The following is a 20,740-nucleotide window of genomic DNA, read 5'->3' as shown; positions in this document are numbered from 1 at the left end:
CTTTTTTCCAGCAGAACATACAATGTCTGGTTGTCTTTTTTGTGATGTTTAAAAACCATTGATGATAAATCCCTAGATCCATAACCTATTGCTAAATGGTGATACTTTTAATTTTATCATTCCTTCTTCATTTATCAGCCATAACACTTCTATTAAGAGAAACTTCCTATTATCTGACTTTGAATTATCCAGGGTACTGTTCATATAGGAAAAGCAGAATAAATAATTATATCATTTATTTACCCATTCAAAATGATAATTTGATTTACAGTTATCCCCCCATGGTGACTAATCATTTGAATTATCATAAACTCATTTAAATTTTATGAAGTGTGTCATTTCATTAGTTATTATCCTTATTCATGCTCAAGTAAAAATGTTTTGAATGTAGCTTTTATTATCCTTTGATGTATCATTCAAATATTTGGCAGCAACAAATATGAAACTATTAAACAAGGGTTGTGTGCAACTTGTATAATTTAGGTAACAAGAGAGGTAACCCTCCCCCACCCCCGCAAATTCATATTCCTTCTGGAACTCTGAAGGATGTTTTGTTTGTATCAAAGGACTGAAATTTGTAAGCAAGCACACACTCTCAATGAAGGAATACCTAGAACTTCCTAAAACATAAAGGTTTTAGGCAAAAAAGAAAAGTATTATTTCTTTTTTTTTCTTTTAAGATTTTATTTATTTATTTGAGAGACAGAGAGTGAGAGAGAGAGAGCACAAGCAGGGAGAGCAGCAGAGGGAGAGGGAGAAGCAGACTCGGCACTGAGCAGGGAGCCCGACACGGAGCTTGATCCGAGGACCCTGAGATCATGACCTGAGCCGAAGGCAGACACTTAACCGACCCAGCCAGCCACGCACCCCTTTATCATTTCTTTTTAAAAGCACCCTCATGTTCATTACAGCATTATTTACAGTAGCCAAGATAGGGAAACAATCCAAGTGCCCATCGATGAATGAATGAATGGACAAAGAAATTGTGGTATGTATATACAATAGAATATATACAGCCATAAAAGAGAATGAAATCTTCCCATTTGAGACAACACGGATTGACCTTAATGGCGCCATGCTAAGTGATATAAGTCAAACAGAAAGAAGCAAATACCGTATGATCTTGTATGTGGAATCTAAAAACACAAACAGACCAAACTCCTAGATACAGAGAAGAGCAGATTGGTGGTTGCCAGAGGCAGGGCTTGAGGGGTGGGTGAAATGCGTTAAGAGGGTCAAAAGGTGAAAAGGCAAAAAAAAAAAAAAAGATTAAAAAAATTACAATTTCCCCTTCCCTCCCACTTAGTTGAGCAAGCCTCAGTGAGCCTTGGCTATTTGTACAACTGGAAAAGAAATTGATAAGTGGGTTTGCAAATCACAAACCTTTCAGTGTAACTGTGGAGTTGCCTGGTATGGATTAACCCATTCTTGCCTGAGAAGTCAGTGGTGACAGAGCCAAACTGGGAAAGAAGGTGAAGCTCTGGGGGCCCTCTTAGCAAACTGAGAGGATAGTAGTGTATTAATTATTCTTCAGAGCTTTAGGAAATCACAGTTAAAAAATGAATCAACATTTTCGTCCAGGTTTCTCTGATGAAAAAGCATAGGAAAAAAAAAAGTACAAATATTTAATTCTATCAGAGAAAACTCTTTGTCTTTGTAGTCTGAAATGACTTAAGACCGGGTCAAGGAAAATTAATTCTTTTCTTGTCAAATTTTATGTCATACCAGATTCTTTGTCATGCTAGATTTTTGTGTCTAAAGTTAATGTACTGACTGGCCGTGACCAGGCCCTTGACAACTGGAACTTGGATTTCTGGGAGAACTGGAAAAGATGGGTAAATCCTAACATCTGGGCCACTCCAAAACACTTCCTCTCCAAAAAAATAAATAAATAAATAAAAAAGATTTACTTAGTGCACATTTTAATGTACATGTCAATGAGTTTTAACAATTTACAGTTTACAATTTAACAATTGAACAGAGTTGTGTAATAACCACACCAAAGATGAAATATAAAAAATTTTTGTTGTTCCAGTGTTTTCCCATCCTCCTTTACAGTCAGTCACTTGCCTACATGCTGGGTCCCTGGCAACCACTGATCTGATTTCTATGCCTACAGTTTTGCCTTTTCCAAAAGATTATATAAGTAAAATATATAAATGGAAACTTAGAGCATTTTTGTTGCCTTTGTGTCTGGATTCTTTACCTAGCATGATACTCTTAAGATTCTTCCAAGATATTGGGGCACCTGGGTGGCTCAGTCAGTTAAATGGCTGCCTTCAGCCCAGGTCATGATCTCTGGGTCCTGGGATCTAGCGGGGAGTCTGCTTCTCTCTCTCTCCCTCTGCCCCTCCCTACTGCACGTTTTCTCTCTCTCTCAAATAAATAAATAAAATCTTTACAAAAAAAATTCTTCCAAGATGCTGCACATAACAGTGGATTGTTCTTTTTTTTTGAACTGTTGAGTGATATTCCATTGTATGGCAGCAGTGTATTGTGTTTATCCAGTTGAATATTTCACCTGCTTCCAGTTGTTGGTAATTATGAAAAAGCTACTATAAACATTTGAATATGAGGGTGCCTGGGTGGCTCAGTCATTAAGTGTCTGCCTTCAGCTCAGGTCATGATCCAGGGTCCTGAGATCAAGCCCTGCATTGGGCTCCCTGCTCCGCAGGAAGCCTGCTTCTCCCTCTCCCACTCCCCCTGCTTGTGTTCCCTCTCTCGCTATCTCTGTCTCTGTCAAATAAATAAATAAAATCTTTAAAAAATAAAAATAAACATTTGAATATGAGTCTTCGAGCATTCATTTTCATTTCTCTTAGGTACATATCTAGGAGTGAAATTAGTGGGTTATAGAAGAGTATATTTAACTTTATAGATAACTATCAAGCTATTTTCCAATGTGGTTCACTGTTTTTGCATTTCCATCAGCAAGATGTGAGAGTTCTGTTGCTTTGCTTCATCGCCAGCACTTGGCATTATCAGTCTTTTTAATTTTAGTGATTTTATTAGGCTTGTAGGGGTATCTCTTTGTTGTGTTATTTGGGTTGTAAGGTTTTTTTTCTATGATTTTTCCTAGAAGTTTTATAGTTAGGAATTTTGTGTCTGTGTTCAGGAGATATGAACATGGTCTGTACTTTTTTTTGTGGTGAAGTCTTGGTCTGGTTTTGGTATCAGGATAATGCTGGCCTAGAAAATGAGTTAGAGCTATGATAATTTTTCAAAGGCTGTGTCTACATACAGCTTAATAGAGTTCTGTAAGTGTAGTGGGCAATTTTATATGTGTGGAGAACCAGACTGTATGTTGTGAACAAAATTTTTACAAATCAATATTGGAGCTTCTTCTTTTGTTGCTGTGATGATATTTAGTGACATTATATTATGTAATATTTGAGAAATCCTTCATCCTGGCCCTTCATCCTTAGTAGAAGCTTGATAAATATTAGCTACAGGTAATAATAATAATAATTACAGTGAGCTAACGACCGTATTTTTAGCCTTGTGCTCTGCAAAAAATGGTTTTAGATAGAACATCTCAGAGAAGACCAGACACAACATACTTATACCCAATTATGTGGCAATTTACTACATAATCATTTTGGCTTTGATGGAATTTTAAAGGTCAAAATAACTTGAGTATACCTCTTGGAATTCTAGCATTGACAGTTCTTTTTGAAACTTCTTCCCAAATGCAACATTTTTCTCTATAGCTATCACAGTGATAAGATAGCATAAAAGCCAGTTTCCCTCTCCCCTTTCCCCCACTAATACTAATCTTCATGAGGAGAAAAGAGTAGAAGCTGAAGCCTCAAAGTCTGGTGCATTTCCTTCTCTGCACTCGTGATAATGTGGTGTTGCCACAGTGATACTTAAGGAATCCGTAGCCTTCACATTGCCTTGGAGCTGTTAGTGTTGCAAGTCCATGTCCCCTCCCTGCACACAAAAGCAAGGGGCAGCAGAAGGAGTCTGTTTTGACAAGTTTCTGGGTGATTCTGATATTCACTAAAGCTTGGGGAGCCCTGGCTGAGTAGCCATTTGACAGCATATGAGGTGGTTGGAAACAGGAAGAGTTAACTACGGTGCATGCATTAGGAAGAGGGCTGGTTCCCCTCTATTGACTTAAAATACACTATGTTGTCAGCTGCACTGTGAACCATAGAAAAAGGCACAGGATATTTGTAGCAGGTAGCATGCTCTTGAGCACCTTCCTTCTTTTTTACCCACTTCTGCCTTCTGCCTAAAGTGACCATAAAAAAAAAAAAAAAGCAGATTTTATGGAGAGAATAGAGAAATTTGTTTCAAAACTAGATATTCAGGAATCGGGGTTCTGTGTCTCTCCTGCATTTTTCCTAATAGCCAGCACACTCAACTGTCAAATGCTCACTGAATATTCAAAAACTTGCCGTTATTTAATGGGCTTGTTCTTTTCTTTCTAGGTATATATCCTTCTCCACTCCTCTTCAAATTACTAGCTAGACTTTTTGAACTCAAAATTCAAAACCTAACCTAGAAAGGAAAGGATGAATCATACTAAAATCCTCTAATACCAGCTTCTTGATTTTATCCCCACCCCCCACTCAAAGCCTGTCTTAATTTACCTTAACCTTGTCTGATGTTTGTTATTACTCTAGACTGTCTTCTAAAGAAGTGTGATCTTCCCATGGTGCACATTGCATCTTTATGCTCACAAATTAAGTCAAAGGAGTTTAAAGATCAGAATCCTTTAATTTAGGAAGATAATACAAGAGCAAAAGAAATGAAGGATGATTAATTCCTGCTAATAGTATTTGCAGTTTAAATGGCCTAAAAGCAATGGCAGGTTATGTGTGACTCAGCTGTGAGGATCTTTACTAGGCAAATAACATATTTGAAATGATGTTAAAAAAAATAAAATTTTTTCAAAGAAAATAATATATAATGTCTTTTTATAATGAAACACAATAGAATCTGAAATCCAATCTCATTGGCTTTGGGCAGTGGGAGTCAAGAATTCTCTTTATTTATTATTACAATTATTGATCTGATAACCCTAATTAGGTTACACTAGGGTCTGGCTGCTCAGAATAGAAAATGGATTTATTTATCTATTTATTCTGATAGAAATTATTATTCAGCTTTATAAAAGATATAAGGCATTTGTGTGTCTACTCAGTTAGTTATAACAAGTTCTGTTACTGTGTATCAGAAAATGCATTCTCTGCCTAAGAAAAATATTCTTTAGTGAAATATCATTCATAGCAGATTTTTTTATGCATCCATGGTTCACTAAATTGCAAAATACTGAATACTACCTAACATGCTTTAAAAAGTCAACATGTAGGGGCACCTGGGTGGCTCCGTTGGTTAAGCATCTGACTCTTGATTTTGGCTCAGGTCATGATCTCAGGGTTGTGAGATAGAGCCCTGCATTTGGCTCCACGCTCAAAGGGGAGTCTGCTCAGGATTCTCTCTCTCCCTCTCCCCCAACCCCTCCCCACTGTGCTCTCCCTCTCTCTCTCAAATAAGTAAATCTTTGAATAAATAGATAAATAAAAATAAAAAGTCAACAGGTGTATCTGCTATTGTGAAGAACTGAGAGGGGCCTGCAATTCTGTTTGCTTACAAGCTAACAAGTTAGCCACCTAAGACCACTGGGACTTTATTACTCAGGGAATGTGAGCTTCTATCATTGGTTATGTTTCCACTGGTTCAGTTCTACTCCACCCCCTCAGTCTCTTGGGGGGCAGGGAAAGTGGCCCAAATGGATGAAGCACACAAAATGGCTTTGTGTCACAGTTGAGGACACTGAGCTTAGGGAGCCTGCCCCCCTCCCATGCCTCCAGTCTTCTAAAACGACTGCTAGCAAAACCTTCCTAACCTTTGCTCCATAGGAAGACATAATCTTTATTATCCTGGAAAGGAAACAAATCTTCTGCCCCAGAAGGAGACGCTATCGGTCTTCCAATGCTGTTTGTTGTACAAGCATCCTTAGAACAGTAGTCCAAGGATATACAGAAGTGCCATGAAGAATTGTCTCTCAACGTTATGTGCTTATAATGATATCAGGTACTTTAAAGGATAAGAAGAAGGGGAAGGATAAAAATGATGTGCCTTGGTCTTGAAGGGAGGAAACATCCTATATTAGAAAGAGCTCATTTGGAGAATCACTCAGATGGAAGTTTCAGTCCTATTTCTCCTGTTTATATCTGTGTGATTTTGGTCCATTTTATTTAGTTCCCTGAGCCTCAGTTCCCTCATCTGTAAAATGGACACAATATCTGTTTTCCAGAATTTCTTTGTGGATGAAATGAAATAAATAGTGTACTCTGGAACATTCATTGGCTGATACAATGGAAGTATTGAGATGCTAGTGAGAATCAATATTCATTAAGAGCAGTAGAACTTTCAAATAAGTATAATTAGAGAAGGCAATCCTATGTTGAACATAACTCAGTTTATTGTTGAAGGAGGGAATCCTCAGGGGCACCTGGGTGTCTCAGTTGTTAATTGTCTGCCTTCGGCTCATGGTCCCAGGGTCCCCGGTCATGGTCCCAGCGTCCTGGGATCGAGCCCCGCATCGGGCTCCCTGCTCTGCACGAAGCCTGCTTCTCTCTCTCCCACTCCCCCTGCTTGTGTTCCCTTTCTCACTCTCTCTCTCTCTCTCTCTCTCTCTGTCAAATAAATAAATAAATAAAACTTTAAAAAAAAGGAGGGAATCCTCCGTTATTATGATATAACACTGATGTCAGAGAAGAATGAATAATATGTTTCTTTTCTAGTGAGAGAAGGTCTCTCTGTACATGATTATGTACACTAAAAATATTTGTTATTGACTTAATTTTTTTCTTTTGTTCACCAAGTGTTGAATGGATGAAGTGTTTTAAAATAGTGGTTTGTCTGAAATAGTATAAAATGTTGGACAAGGCCCTAGATAATGGAATGCCACACAGCATGTCATACCCATGAATTTCCTAGGCAACAGTAGACTTCAGCGACAAAATCTATATTGGCGGAGCTAAACCAGGAAAACATTTGCCTTGTTAGGACAGCTGACAATAGCTGATGAAAGGCAGCCTTCTATACTGTCTTCTGTTTGGGAGCACTTCTGTGATCACTCAATGACAGCTTGAAATGGAAAAGGGAGGGGTTGCCAGTAGGTAATAAGAAGCTATATACTCTATCATCATAATTCCTATTGCATAAATCTACCTACTTTTGCAAAATCAATTGTTATGAAACCAGATTGCATGGTTTTGACCCAGGCAAGCACATTGTCATGAGAAATTACATCATGCTACATTAAACTGCCATGTACCGTGTCATGTGACAGGCCAACATGCTGAAATGCTGTCTTTTCTTTTTTTTTTTTTTTAAGATTTTATTTATTTGAGAGAAAGAGAGTGAGTGAGAGAGAGCACAAGCAGGGGGGGGGAGCAACAGGCAGAGGGAGAGGGAGAAGCAGACACCCCCTTGAGCAGGGAGCCCAACACGAGTCTCCATCCTAGGGCCCCGGGATTATGACCTGAGTGGAAGGCAGACATTTAACCAACTGAGCCACCCAGACGCCCCTGAAATGCTGTCTTTTAATGTTGCTAAAATGAACTTAGGTTTTTCTTTTTAAATGAATGGGACTTTAAACATTTGCTCAAAACTTTACATAGCGAGGCCAATATTTTAATGCTTAGAATAACAGTTTGATCATTTAAGAATAAGACTTAGAAGTTGATTTGTGAAAAACATTTAATTTAAAATCTGCTAGATTTAAAAAATGAGATAATAGCAAAATGAGAGTAAAATGTCTGGTTAATAGGGATGTTCTACTGGGGAAGTCTTGATTTGTCAATATCATTGACAGTTACCTAAAGGCTATTGAGTACCCAAATAATATCCACCAATGAGACTATACTCAGATTATTTTTTGTGGCAGTATTTACATGTTAGAATGAACCCCATACTCTTGAATCTGGTGTAGGCTAGCTTTATTATGGCAGTGCCCACTGCTATCACCACTACCCCTGGGATACCTTATAAATGCCTTCTGAGAGCCAGGTCCTGGGTTGGCTTTTTGATATCTTATCTATTTAAATTTTATTCATGTTTTGGATAATTCATTTATTCACATTATTTATTACCAAACATTTTGTTGTAAGTCTCCCTCCTGCTCTTTGCTCCTTTCCACAAAATTCCCATTGTTTACACTTCCACAGAAGTAATCACTGTAATTAGTTTATTATCCATTAGAGATTTTTTTTTATATGTGGTCAAATGTAGAAGATGCCTATTTCTAAAAATGGCCTCACCAAATACAGTGCATTAGTAGACTTAACTTACACATCAGTATTTTATTGCAATTTTTTGATGAAAACTGGCACCCCATAAAGTTTCATAACTTGGTCAACATCATGTAACAAAAAAAATTGAAGGTGAGAGGATTTGAAATGAGGCCCATTTATGCAACTGAAAAATCCATGTCATTCCCCTACAAAATACTAGCAACTTATTTTACCATGGATGAAGCTGAGAGGGTCAAGTGACTTTTCCAAGCATACACGAGAAAGTGGCACAAGTTCAAGACTGAATCTTCTGATATTTTCTCTAATGATCTTTCTATTACATCATGCAGTCTTTTTGGATATTTAATTTTCTGTTGGTATGGGTGAATTTCTATACATCCTGCCTTCCCATGAGATTGAAAATTCAAAATTAATTTTTCTAGCATTTTTTTCATCCTTTGAGCCTTTAAAAACTACTTCATCTAATTTGATCTCAGTTTATTTAAATTTTTTTTTAAATGTTAGTGACAGTAAAATTCATACTTTGTGGTAAATGGGTCTATAGATTATGACAAATACTTAGAGTACTGTATTTATACAATGATCATGATACAGGACAGTTTTATCAACCCCTAAAATTTCTTCTGGCTGCCCCCTTGAAGTCAGCACTTTTCTTCACCCCAACCCCTGACAACCACTGATATTTTCCATCCATATTACTCTGTCTTTTCCAGAATGTCTTGTAAATGGAATTGCTCACTATGTATTTTGGTTGGGCTTTTTTCAATTAATAAATTGCAGTGAGATTGACCTATATTGTTGCATGAATCAATATTTCATTCCTTTTTAATTGATGAGTAGTATTCCATTGTATCAGTATTCCCCATTTTTTAAATCCATTCACTAGTTGCATCAGTTTTTAGTAATAATGGATAAAGCTGGGATAATAACTTCTATACAGGTTTTTGTGAGAGCATATGTTTTTATTTCTCATGGGTAGACATGGGGAGTGAAATTGCTGGATCTTAGAGTAGGTGTATGTTTACCTGTATGAGAAACTTCCAAACCGTTTTCCAAAATGGCTGTACCATATCTTCCTATTAACAGTTTGTGGGATTTCCAGTAGCTCTGCATCCTTGCCAGCATGTGGTATTGTTAAGTCTTTTTTTCTTTTCAAATTTAATCATTTTAATAGGCATATAGTAGTACCTCATTGTGTTTTTAATTTACATTTCCCGAACTATTATGAAGTTGAACATTTTTTCTTGTGCGCTTATTCACCATCTGCATAACCTCTTCAGTGAAATGTCCAAATCATTTAACCATTTTTATATAGGATTGTTTGTTTTCTTATTGTTGCATTTGAGAGTCCTTTATGTATTCTGGAGTCAAGTCTCTTGTCAGTTTTGTGATTGGTAAATATTTTCTCCTAGCCTGTGGCCTTTTGTCCCCCCATTCTTTTCATAATGTCTTTCACAAAGTAAAGGTTTTTTATTTTAGTGAAGTTCAATATTTTTCTTCTATGGGTCATACTTCAGTGAAATATTTATGAAAATTTGGCCTCATCTACTGTCACAATAATTTTTCTGCTGTTCTCTCTTACAGAAGTCTTTTGGATTCTTAGGTTTTAGAGGTAGGTCTACAGTTTGAGTTAATTTTCATATGTGGAGTGAGGCAATGATCAAATTTCCTTTTTTTTGCACATGAATATACAATTTTCCAGCACCATTTGTTGAAGACTGTCTTTATTCATTCAGTTGCCTGCATACTTTTGCCCAAAGTCCGTTGTCCATGTATGTGTGGATATATTCTGACCTCTATTTTATTTCATTGATTTGTTTATCTTTTTTTTTCAGATTCTGACTCAATAGATTTATTTTATTCCCCCCACAGCTTCATTGAGATATTATTGACATAAAACACGTGTTTTGTTTTTTTTTAAGTTTATTTATTTAAGCAATCTCTAAACCCAGTGTGGGGCTCAAAATCACAACCCTGAGATCAGGAGCCACATGTTCTACCAACTGAGCCAGCCAGGCGCCCCAACATGTGCAAGTTTTAGATGTACAATATGATGGTTAGATTCACATATATGTTGCAAAATGATTACCACAATAAAGTTAGTTAATAGCTCCATCCCTTCGTATAATTACCTTTTGTGTGTGTGTGTGTGTGTGTTGTGATAAGATTTAAGATCTATTCTCCTAACTTTTAAGTATATAATACAGTATTGTTAATTATATTCGCTCTATTGTGTGTTAGATCCCCAGATCTTATCTATCTTATAGCTGGGAGTTTGATTTGGCCAGTGTTTCCCCATTTTTCCTACCCCCAGCCTCTGGAAACCACCATTCTACACTCTATTTCTATGAGTTCAGCTTTTTTTAAATTCCATATATAAGTGAGAATATATAGTATTTTTCTTTCTCTGTCTTACTTCACTTAGCATAATATTCTCAAGGTCGATCCATGTTGTCATAAATGGCAGGATTTCATTCTTTTTACAGCTAAATAATATTCATTGTTTATTATAGCACATCTTCTTTATCCATTTATCTGTCAGCTGATACCTAGGTTGTTTTTAAGTTTTGGGTAATGTGAATAATGCTTCAGTGAACATGGGGTGCTGATATCTCTTTGAGATAGTGATTTTATTTCCTTTGGATATATCTCAGAAGTAAGATTGCTGGATCAAATGGAAGTTCTGTTTTTAATTTTTTGAAGAACCTCCATACTGTTTTCCACAGTGGCTGCACCAGTTTACATTCCCACCAACAGTGCACAAGGATTTCCTTTTTTCCACATCCTTGCCAGCATTTGTTATCCTTGTCTTTTTGATGTTAGCCATTCTAACAGGTGTGAGAAGATATATCATTGTTTTAATTTGCATTTCCCTGATGATTAGTGACGTTGAGCACTGTTTCATGTCCTTTTTGGCCATTCGTATCTCTTCTTTGGAGAAATGTCTATTCAAGTCTTTTGCCCATTTTTAAATCATTTTGTTTGGGGTTTTTGCTATTGAGTTGTGTGAGTTCCTTATATATTTTTGGATATTAGCCCTTTATCATGGTTTGCAAATATTTTCTCTCATTTCATAAGTTGCCTTTTCATTTTGGTGATTATTTCTTTTGCTGTGCAGAAGATTTTAAATTTAATATAATCCCCACTCATTTATGTTTGCTTTTGTTGCTTGTGTTTTATGTGTCATGTCCAAAAACATTTTACCGAGACCAAAGTCAAGGAGATTTTTCTCTGTTTTCTTATCGTAGTTTTATACTTTCAGGTCTTACATTTAAGTCTTCAGTCCATTTTGAGATTATTTTTTGAATGGTGTACAATAGGGGTCCAGTTTTATGGTTTTGTGTGTGGTTGTCCAGTTTTACTAATGTGATTTATTGAAGAAACTATCCTTTTGCCATTGCATCTTCTTGTCTATCCTGTCAAATCCTTGATTGTATATGAGTGTGTTTATTCCTGGGATCTATCTTTGTCTTTGATTTTAGGCAGTTGTTTTTTTTGTTTGTTTTGTTTTGTTTTGTTTTTATGTGTCTCAGAGATCATTTTGGGTGAAATTTCAGGGTGACCTATTAGCTTCATGAACTTAAATGTCTAAATCTCTCCCCAGATTTGGAAAGTTAGCCATATTTCTTTAGATAAGCTTTCTGCTCCTTTCTTTCTCACTTCTCCTGGGACCCAATATGTAGATTGTTTCTTTTGTGGTATCCTATTATTCATGTAGGCTTTCTTCATTCTCTATCCTTCTTTCCTCTTTTTGTTCCTCTGATTTCAAATAACCTGTCTTCTGGTTCATTAATTCTGCTTGAGTTTGTCATTGAAGCTCTTTAGTGAATTATTCAGTTCAGTCATTGTAGTCGTCTACTCCAAGATTCTGCTTTTTTTTTTTTAATAGTTTCTGTTTGTTCTACTTCTCATATTCTACACTCATTGTTTTCCTAATTTCACTTGGTTGTCTATTTGTGTATTCCTATAGTTCACCAAATTACTTGAAGAGGATTAATACGAATCATTTGTCAGATAGTTCATAGATTTCTCTTTAGGTCAGTCATTGGAATTTTATTAGTTTTCTTTGGTGATGTCTTATTTCTTTGATTATTCATGAATATTATGTCCTTGCATTTGTGTCTACACATTTGAAGATGTAGACCCCTTCTTGTCTTTATAGACTGGCTTCTGAAGACAAAACCCTTCATCAGTCTGTCCATCTAGAGATTCTGGGCGGGCAGTCTGGTGATGTCCATGGGTGGGCTTGCTGCTTTAGTCCTTGGGTGGCCTGGTACTGATGCAGGTCAAAATCCTGGGAAGGTGGTAGTCACTTGGCACAGGGCCCCTCTGGGACCCTGGATTCATAGGCACCCACTGGAATCTGGGTTTGTAAATGTTGACTGGAAACCTAATGTCACAGGAGCCACTCAGGGCTGTGGAGAGTCAGCCAGTGCTGGGATGTTGGGAGCTAAGTTTGTTGGAGCCCACTAGGAGCCTGGTGCCACAGAACTGCTTGGGGCTTCATTGGCTAGCAGATGCCAGGGTGAGATGGGATTTAATATGCTCACCATTTTTAACTTCTTAAGATGAATGATAAAATTATTAATTTGATAACTTTATTTTTTTCCAACATAGATATTCAGTGCCATGAATTTTCTTTGAAGTACTATTTAGTGGTGTCTTATAAATTTTGATACGTTGTGTTTTCATTTTCACTCATTTCAAAATATTTTAAGTCCTCTTGATGTCTTATTTAATCCATGGGTTATTTAACATTTCACTGTTAACCTAACTATATTTTATATTTAAAGTGAAATTCTTTTCACCAGCATGTAGTTGGGTCTTGCTTTTTTTATTCAACCTGAAAGTCTTTCACTGTTTCTAATGAGAAGTGTGCTGTAATTTTTCCTCTTTATGTAATGTATTATGTAATAGTGTCTTTTTCTATCTACTTTCAAGATTTCCTCTTTTGTTTTTAGTAGTTTGAATTTGATATGCCTCTGTGTGTATGTGTTGGTATTTGTACTTTTTGGTGTTCTTTGAACTTTTTGTATCTGTGGTTTGTTGCATGTCATTAATTTTGGAAAATTCTATTTCATAATTTTTTTCAAGTATTTCTTCCACCTTCTTTCTTTCATCTCTGTGATTCCAGTAATGTGTGTGTTAGAATATTTGACATTATCTCAATGCTCTTGCATGCCATGTTTTATTTTTAATATTTTACTCTTTTCTTTCCTTTTTGTGTTTCAGTTTGGGTAAGTTATATTGATCTATCTTCAAGGTCACTGATTCTTTCCTCATCTGCTTTGAGTGTGAAATTATCCATTTTATCATGAATTTTTTTCTACCTTTTCTATGAAAGTTTTTAAAATATAAATTATAGTTATTTTCAGTTTCAATGTAACTGGATATTTTTCCATTATCTGTGGCATACATAAGTCTGATTCTATTGAATGTCTTTTCACATAGCGATGTGCTGGTTTTTCTTGCTTTTTAATATGCCCTATTACTTTTGTTGTTAAAATTGTATGTATTATTTATGGCAGTAGAGACTGAGGTAAATAGTTTTTATGCCAGGAAATGGGTCATGCCTTTCCTTCTGCTAACTCTGTAGTGTGGTGATGTGAGTCAATCTAAGTTGGAATTGAGCTGAGTTAGGGTTTGCTGTTGCTATGGACACCTTAAGAGAACCACAGGTTTTAAATTTTTCTTGGGATATTTTGTATTTAGGGCTGGGGATCACTTACCAGAGGGATTTTCTCATTATATATTCAATTCTGAGCTCTGGGTCTTCCCTATGAGTTGATTTTGTTGTTGTTGTTTTGTGAAAAGAAGAGAGAGAGGGAGTGGGGAGGAGCAGAGGGAAAGAGAGAGAATCTTAAGCAGGCTCCACGCTGAGCATGGAGCCCAATGGGGGGGTTCATCTCACGACCCTGAGATCATGACCTGAGCTGAAATCAAGAATCAGATGCTTAACTGACTGAGCCACCCAAGTGCCCCCATTTTATTTTTTTTAAAAGATTTTATTTATTTATTTATTTGAGAGAGAGAGAGAGCAAGTGAGGGGAGGGGTAGAAGGGGAGGGAGAGGGAAAGAATCTCAAGCAGACTCCTTGCTGAGTGGAGCCTATCTCAGGACTCAGTCTCATTACCCTGAGATCATGACCTGAGCCAAAAGTAAGAGTCAGATGTTTAACTGACTGAGCCATCCAGGCACCCTTTCCTATGAGTTTTGCCTCAGATAGCTTCTCTCCCCACCCTTTTGTCTCTCTCCTATCCCTCTTCCAGCAACACTTCAGTGTTAGGCTTGTAATATTTGTTTTTCTGGTGGTGGTGGATAGGGGAGAAATAGTCCCTTGTTCTAAAGAAGCCTTAGCTTTGGGTAAGCACTGTGCCCTTGGGTCTCTGGAATGTAGCATTTTTGTGCTTCTGATCTTCTTCCAGCTATTTTTCTGAGCCCAGCATGCATTTCTGTCTCCCTCCCATGGGCAGAATATTTTTTCCCCTATTTTCTTCTCCAGATGGAATGGGTTTCACCAGTGCTCTAAGGGCAACAGTATTTGTCCTCCCTCCACAGTCCAAAACCTTTGTTCATTAGTGATGATTGGGAAGAAGAATCTGAGTAGGGTTACATGCTCTTCCTATAGTGACTGATGTTCCCCTTTCTAAGCCTGCACCTTTAGGGAATTGCCCAGCTCTGTTCTGTTCTGTTCTTCCTTCGCTCCCTCCTTCCTTTCTTAATTTTTAATTTTTTTGTGAGTATTTGGTGAGGTCCGTGAAGAAGAGCTTATAAATATTTATGAACCCATTCTGTATCTCTAGCCCCTAAGGTCTTCACACTTTCTCCAGCCCACACATGACCTCTACCAGTTTGTTAACAGTTCTGACAATTCTTCTGTCTGTTTTGTAGCAACATCTGCCCCTTGGTAAGAAAATGTTCATGTTCTGTACTTTATCTCATTAGACTTTGGACTATTTGGTTGTCCTGTGACCTCAACTTTTTGATAGGTTCAAAAAAAGTAAAAAACAAAAACAAAAACCTTGTGCTTTATTTGGCTTTTGTTTTTATTGCTGTTATTTTAAGAGGAAGGGAGTGACACCCTTTATAACTTTCTACATTCTAAGCAGAAACTGGACGTATGTTTTAATTTCAGTTTACATGTACAACAAAATAGTTGTTAATTACAGGGTCCCTCTCTGGGATGGCTACCTAATAGGGTAATAAATAGACTATGTGTCCCAAAGCGTCCAGTCCAGTAAGGAATTTATCCTTCACCCATTAAGTGGTCACTTGTGAATTTTCTTCAGGAAACTAGCAGGAAGCTAGGTGCTCTGAGATGGTAGCATTGTATTACTAAGCACAGATGGAAATTTATAAAATTTAGTTTGAAGATGTTTTTGGTAAAACAATATAATCTCCCTGTGAGTTGAATGTGATCTGGTGCATTGGCGGAAAATGGGAAACTTCCATTTGAAGTCCAGATCATTTTTCTCACTCACTTCATGGCAGATCTATAAGCTATTTCTTTATTGTATATAGGTATTATGATCCTCAATAAAGAGAAACTGATAATTTAATCCATTATTTCCCAGCAGAGTAGCTGTCTCAAAGATTTTAGAATTGCCTTTTCTGCACTGCAGATAATTTAAGTGCTGAGCTAAGTGAATCCCAGTTTTCTAATTTTATACCCACTCCAGCCTGTGTTCGTATTTTGACTCCTGTAAGATCAAGTTACCCATTCATTTTACAGTGTATGATCTAATCTTTACTTTAGGTATGATTCAGTTTAGAATTGGGAAAAAAATATACTAGAACAACTAGTTATTGCAACATGATCATTTTTCATTTGAAACTTTTAGCTGATGTAGAATGCTCTAGATGACAAATTGTGTTTCAAAATATATTAATATGGGAACTTTTTATCCTTTTCTGCTTGAAAGTGCTCTAAGATGAGTGACTGCTGAATCAGAGGAAAAGAAATACAATGTCTCATTCTGCTATATAGGAGTAAGAATCTTTAGTTTGAATCAGTAGGAGTTGCTGTAAAATTTATGTGTCCTGAATATTGTCTTTTTTCTAAGAGCTTATTGTAAGAACTTGGGAAAGTCCCTTGTCCTGTTTGATCATCATTTTTCTTAAAATGAAAATAATGCTACTTGCTCTTTCTGCTTTTGAAGATTAAAATATCAAATTAAAGCTGTGGTTAAGTATTAACAATGCCTTACCCCAGTGCTAGCCAAGTAATAGGTGCTAAGTCAATATTTATTGGCTAATTTATTAATAACTTTATTAGGATATACATCATACATTCCCATTATACCTTTTCTTACTCTTTCTAGGCAGTTAGATGTAGCTAGTACATATTATAGCAATTATCATAGGACATATTTATTTGTTTAGATCTGTCTTCTGGACAGTCAGCTCCTTGAGAGCGGTTTTAATTATTTCTGTATTCCTCAAATATAATGTGGGACCTCGAGCTGTTACTATTAACAGTAAAATTGGCTATTGAGTATTATTATATACCAGCAATAAGACCGATGGCTTAGGTACATTATCATATATAATGCTTTCAGTTACTTTAGGTGATAGCTTAAACTTCTAGGGCACAAAGTTATAGGGTTCTCCCCAAACTTTCATGGTCTCTAGCTCCAGGAATTCATGGTGAAGATCTGAGAAATATCCCCTCATGACTCTGGCAAGGGGAGCTAGTGGGGAGTCATTGTGAGACACATCCAGAGCATTCTCCATAAATAACAAAGATGTGTGTGATCACTAGGCAAAAGAGAGCTGGAGAAAGAGAGTTGCTTCAATCCAAGCCCCCTCCAGCTTTCCTGGCTCACCAAAGGGAAGAAAATAGTCAACACAGGTTAGGGCTTTAGGCAAATAGATTGTGAATACTGCTGCCAGAGAAGGGGATAAGGGGCTTGCACTGGAGAACACATGTGAAAGCCATAACACAAAGATACAGAGCCACTAAAGGATTGAGATTTTGGGGCACCTGCGTGGCTCAGTTGGTTGAGTGACTCTTGGTTTTGGCCCAGGTAATGAACTCATGGGTTGTGGGATCAAGCCTCACTATGGGCTCCACGCTCAGTAGGGAATCTGCTTGAAGATTCTCTCCCTCTGCCCCTTCCCCCAGTCTCTCTCTCTAGACTAAATAAATGTTTCAAAAATATTTTAAAAACACTGAGATTTGATCAGATTATGGAATGCTCACTTCCCCTACACCTTACCATCATATCAACAGGGCTCTAGTATAAACACAGTGGATTGCAGGGCCACTTGGGTGGCTTAGCTTAGTCAGTTAATCATCCAACTCTTCAGCTCACGGTTGTGAGATCTAGCTGCTCATCAGGCTCTGTGCTTGGTCGGAGAGGCTGCTTCTCTCTCTCTTCCCTCTCTCCCTCTGCTCCTCCCCCCTGCTAGTACTCTCTTTCTCTAAAATAAATAAATAAATCTTTAAAAACAAAAACAAAAAAACATGGATTGCAGCCAAGATGCAGACATTCTCTGAGGGAGGAGTATGTAGGGAAGCCCAAAGTCAAGATAAGACCAAAACAAAAAAGGATTTGAGAGGAATTCAAAGCCTCTGGCAAACATTAAACATGATTTAACTTCTAGCCAGATTAATTTAAATCCTCACAGTAAAGGCCTATTTATTTCAGTTCCTATATCTCAGTCATATATATATATATATATATATATATATATATATATATATACACACACACACACACACACATATATATATATCTCAGTAGCTTTACCACAGAAAATTACAAGGCATGCCAAAGGCAAGAAAAAACATTCTGAAAGGCAAAGCAATCATCACAATCAGACTCAGATGTTAAAATTATCAGACAGGGTTTTTAAAATAACTATAATTTATGTGCTAAGGGCTATGATTAAAAAAATAAAGTAAACACCATACAAGAACAGATGATTATGCAAGCAGAAAGGATTAAAAGGAATTCTATAAATTAAAAATAGTGTAACAAAAATGAAGAGTGCCTTCTAGGTACACATCAGTAGACTGATATGGCTGAGGAAAAAAATCAGTGAGCTTAAGCTTGAAGATAAGGCTTGGAAACATTCCAAGCTTCAATGCAAAGAGAAAATAGAATAAAAATAATCTAAGGACAATATCAAAAGGTATAACATATATGTAATTGGAAACCAGGAATAGAAGGAAGCAGAAGAAATATTTGAAGTAATAATAGCTGAGAGATTTCCAAAATTTAGCACAGCTAACAAACCATAGATCCAAGGAGGTCAAAGAACACTAAGCAGAATAAATTCCAAACCAAACCAAATCAAACATACCTAGGTATACTGCATTCACACTGCAGAAAATTAAAGACAAAAGAAAAATCATGAGAGATGCCAGGGGAGAAAATGTATATTACCTACAGAGGCACTAGAATAAGAATTAAAGCCAACTTCTAATCAGAAATCATGTAAGAAGGGAGGAGTGAAATATTTAAAGTGTTCAAAAACACAAAACCCCCAACCTAGAACTCAACATCTAGTAAAATTATTCTTTAGAAGTAAAGATAGATGTTTTCTCAGACAAAAATTGGGGAACTTAACACCAACAGACCTTTCCTGCAAGCAATGCTAAAAGAAATATTTTAGGAATATGGAAGATAATATGGGTCAAAAATATGGATCTACATAAAGAAAGGTAGAGCATTAGAGAAGTAATGCAGAAGATAAAGTATTTTTTTTCATTCTTAGCTAAAAGATATCTCTGTTTAAAACAACAACAGTGATAGTGTTGTGATTATAGGATATGGATAATTCAGTGTCAACAATGTCATAGAAAGTCAAAGGGAGGAATTGGGAATATTCTGTTATAAGGTACCTGTACTACACATGAAGCAGTATAATATTATTTGGAAGTGGACACAAATCAGTTTAACTCTAGGGCAATGACTGAAGTAATTTTAAAAAGTATACTTGATAGACTAAGAGGAGATGAAATACAATCATATAAACTGTTCAATTTAAGGTGCCTCATTAGCGCAGTAGGTAGTGCGTCAGTCTCATAAACTGTTCAATTTAAAACAGAAAAAGCAGAAAGAGAGGGAAAAGAAATGAATAGAAAGCAGTAATAAACATGGTAGATACTAATCCAACTATACCATTAATCACTTTAAATATGAAGGGTCTAAATAAACTAATAAAAAGACATCGCCAATGTGGTTAAAAAATAAGACTCAACTCTATGTTGCCTACAAAAAAAAAAATCAATTTAAATATAAAGATGCAGATAGGTGAAAAGTAAAGGGGGTATAAACATACCATGGTAACACTAACAAAAAGAAAGCCAGAGTAGTTATATTAATTTTAGACAAAGCAGCCTTCCAAGCAGCCTTCAAGGATAAAGGGGATCATGACATGATGATAAAGGAGTAAATTCCACAAGAATATAAAACAATTGTAAAAGTGGATGCCTTTAACAAAAGAACATCAAAATACAGGAGACAAAAACTGATAGAACTGAAAGGAGAAACACACAAATACACTGTTACTGTTGAAGACTTCAGTACCTCCCTGTCAGTCAATGATAGATCAAGCAGGCAGACAACAAGTAAAGATATGGGAGACCTGAACTTCACTATCAATCAACTTGATCTAATTGACACTATAGAATATTCCACCTAACAATAACAGAATTAAATTTTTCTCAGGCTCACAGGGAACACTCACCAAGATACAACACATTCTGAGTCATAAAATACTCCATATACACCATAAAAATTTAAGAGAAGAGGAATCATACAAAAGTGTTCTCAGACCATAATAGAAGTAAACTGGAAATCAATAACACAAAGCTGGAAAATCTCCAAATCTCTGTAAATTAAACAAAATACTTCTAAGAACACACGGGTCAAAGAAGAAGCCTCAAAATAAATTTTAAAATAATTTCAACTAAACGTAAATGAATATACAACTTATCAAAATTTGTGGAATACCATGAAAACATGGCTCAGAGGGAAATTTTTAGCATTAAATAGATATGTTAGAAGAGAGATCTAAAATCAATGACCTAAGCTTTCACCTTAGGAAAACAGAGACATAGTTAGATGTCACATTAAAGTCAGGAGTAGGAGTCATAAGCATGTAAGCACAGTAAAATCATGAGAATGGAAAAGATGCCTTTGGAGAAAGTGCAGTGAGAAAATAAATTGTGACATGAGACAGGTCCTTGGGGAGGAGCAACATTTAAGGAAGGGGCAGGTTGAAAAGAGTCTTTGAAGATGACTAAGAGTAAATGGTCAGAGAGAGTGAGGGAAAGGCAGGAGTGGATGGAAGTTATGGAAATCAAGAGAATAGGGAATTTTGAGAACAAGGTAGTTGTCAATTCTAAAAATTCAGGGAGGAAGGCTAATAAGATTATGACTGCAAAACACCAATTGAATTTGGATATTATGTCTTTGGTAACCCCAAACAGGGCAGTTTCAGAGAAATGGTGAGGG

This window comes from Eumetopias jubatus, unplaced genomic scaffold (genome assembly GCF_037043125.1).
Source record: "Eumetopias jubatus isolate StellerSeaLion01/CBP00866 unplaced genomic scaffold, mEumJub1_p1.0 scaffold_3, whole genome shotgun sequence".
NCBI lineage: Eukaryota > Metazoa > Chordata > Mammalia > Carnivora > Otariidae > Eumetopias > Eumetopias jubatus.
This window is presented reverse-complemented; position numbering follows the sequence as displayed.